We start from the raw sequence: 2972 nt of genomic DNA, 5'->3' as shown, positions 1-2972 counted from the left end.
TATATCCTTTTGTTTTAGGATAAAATGTTCTATAGATATCTGTTAAATCCATTTGTTTCATAACTTCTCTTAGTCTCACTGTGTCTTTGTTTAGTTTCTGTTTCCATCATCTGATCTATCCATTGCAGAGAGTGTAGTGTTGAAGTCTCCCACTATTATTGTGTGCAAGGCAATGTGTGCTTTGAGCGTTAGTAAAGTTTCTTTTATGAATGTAAATGCCCTTTGATTTTGAGCATAGAGGTTCAGAATTGAGAGTTCATCTTGGTAGATCATACCTTTGATGAGTATGAAATGTTCCTCCTTAACTTTTTTGATTGCTTTAGGTTGAAAGTCGATTTTATTCAATTTTAGAATGTCAACTCCAGCTTGTTTCTTGAGACCATTTGCTTGGAACTTTGTTTTCCAGCCTTTTATTCTGTGGTAGTGTCTGTCTTTCTCACTGAGGTGGGTGTCCTGTATGCAGCAAAATGTTGGGTCCTGTTTACGTACCCGGTCTGATAGTCTATATCTTTTTTATTGGGGAATTGAGTTCACTGATGTTAATAGATATTAAGGAAAAGTAATTGTTTTTTCATGTTATTTTTGTTGTTAGAGTTGGAATTCTGTTCATGTTGCTATCTTCTTTTAGTTTTGTGATTTCTTAATTATTTCTACTTCCATTTTTAGGTCCTGGATGGTTTTGTTCAGTTCCTTCATCTGTTTGGTTGTGCTTTCCTATCTTTAAGGGATTTTTTGTGTTTCCTCTTTAAGGGCTTCTACTTGTTTACTTATGTTCTCCTGTAATTCTTTTTTTTTTTCTCATTCTCTATTTTCTTTATTTCTACCCCTCCATGGGAAAATTTCCACGTTTAATGTAAAAGGCTTAAGCATTGGATTATTTACACGTGCATTAGAAAAGATGGCAGAAGCTGAGGGTCTTCCAGAGGGGCTCATTCCGAGAAGACAGTTCATATAAACCCCATTAAACAGAAGCTTGCGTTTCCAAAGAGGAGCTCCAAACAAGCCCTTGGTGTATCAGCACCAGCTTCAAATTAGGTCAGCCACATTCATGGGCATCTCGTCTATCTAGGTGGAGTAGTACTGCTCGATGTCCCCGAGGATGCGGATGTCATCATTCTTCACAAAATTGATGGCCACACCTTTCCGTCCATATCGACCCGATCTCCCGATTCTGTGAATGTACAGTTCTCTGTTGTTGGGCAGGTCGTAGTTAATGATGAGGGACACCTGAGGGACATCCAGGCCCCGAGCCCAGACATCTGTGGAGATGAGCACCCGGCTGGCACCTGACCGGAACTCTTTCATAATAGCCTCTCGCTTTTTCTGGGGCATGTCTCCGTGCATGGACGACACAGTGAAATTGGCTTCTCTCATATTCTCTGTCAGCCAGTCAACCTTCCTCTTGGTGTTACAGAAGACAACAGCCTGGGTGATGGTCAGCGTGTCGTAGAGATCACACAGTATCAAACTTCCATTCCTCTCTTTCCACCGCCACAAAGAACTGTTTGATGCCTTCCAGAGTCAATTCATCACGCTTCACCAGGATGCGGATGGGGTCGGTCATGAACTTGTTGGTCATCTCCAGGATCTCATGAGGCAGTGTGGCGCTGATGAGAACGACCTGTGTGGCTGGTGGCAAGTACCTGTACACATCATAGATCTGCTCCTTGAAACCTTTGTTCAGCATTTCATCAGCCTCATCCAAAACCAACATCTTGATAGCCCGTGTCCTTAAACTTCTAGGGCGAATCATATCAAAGACAAGTCCCGGCATGCCCGCCACCACATGCTGCCCATAGTCCAGCTTCCGGATGTCCTCCCCGACGTTGGTGCCCCCAATGCAGGCATGGCACTGCACGTTCATGTAATCCCCCAGGGTAAGCAAACCCTTCTGAATCTGCACTGTTAACTCTCTTGTTGGAGCCAGAATCAAAGCTTGGGTTTCTCGAACCTGGATATCCAAGCACTGAAGCACTGAGATACTGAAGGTGGCCGTCTTGCCTGTGCCAGACTGAGACTGTGCCACGACATCTCTCCCTTTAATTATCTGCTTGATAGCACGCTGCTGGATCGCTGAAGGTTTCTCAAAACTGTAGGCCGCGCAGCAGGTCCTCCCGCAGGCCCACAGTGTCGAACTTGGGGGTCACATCCACCTCCTCGCTCGTCTCGAACTCCACTTTGGTCATGTCCTCCTCTTTGAGCTGCGGGAACCAGATAGAAGGCTCGAGCCTTATTCTCTATTTTCTATGGCTATTTCTCTGGGTATTTGCAAATGTCCTGTTACAGTCTGTAGTCCAACTCTCAACAATCAACTCCCAACAACGGTCAGCAGCAGCTGTGAATGGAAGTCAGAGGATCCAGCAGTTGCTCAGTCCCACAAGGCAAGCAGGTGAAGCAGAGAGCTTCTTTAAGGGATTTTTGTGTTTCCTCTTTAAGGGCTTGTACCTGTTTACATGTGTTCTCCTGTATTTCTTTAAGGGAGTTATTTATCTCTTTCTTAAATTCCTGTATCACCATCATGAGATATGATTTTATATCCAAATTTTGTTTTTCCCGTGTGTTGGGTTAGCCAGGACTTGCTGTGATGGGAGTACTGGGTTCTGATGATGCCAAGTAGTTTTGGTTTCTGTTTGTAAGATTCTTGTGTTTGCCTTTCATCATCTGTTAATCTCTGGTGATGGATGTTCTTGCTGTCCCTGGCTGGAGCTTGTTCTTCCTGTGGGTCTGTAAGCCTGTGTCAGCACTCCTGGGAGACCAGCTCTCCTCTGGTAAGATCCATGTACAGAGGGCTGTGGATCAGCCATTCCTCTTGGGTGCAGATGGATGAATGAAGGACCCTGTCCCAGCTGCTCTGCTGCTTCTGTGGCCTGTGCCTCCCTGTTGGTCCTGCCTTAGAAAGTCACCAGAGAAAAAATGGCGATCTTGCATGAGTCCTGGGGTCAGAGCACTCCCTGGAGACAAGCTCTCTGCTC

At 45.0% G+C, this 2972-nt stretch overlaps 1 pseudogene across 1 annotated transcript; it reads right to left on the bottom strand.

Annotated features, from left to right (window-relative positions):
• Positions 1 to 1026: 1026 nt before the first annotated feature.
• Positions 1027 to 2195, bottom strand: LOC116092933 (annotated as a pseudogene). The gene has a single exon (XR_004119563.1). The product of XR_004119563.1 is annotated as a eukaryotic initiation factor 4A-III-like (transcript).
• Positions 2196 to 2972: the final 777 nt, after the last annotated feature.

Source organism: Mastomys coucha, chromosome X, assembly GCF_008632895.1.
Source record: "Mastomys coucha isolate ucsf_1 chromosome X, UCSF_Mcou_1, whole genome shotgun sequence".
Taxonomy (NCBI): Eukaryota; Metazoa; Chordata; class Mammalia; order Rodentia; family Muridae; genus Mastomys; species Mastomys coucha.
This window is presented reverse-complemented; position numbering and strand designations above follow the sequence as displayed.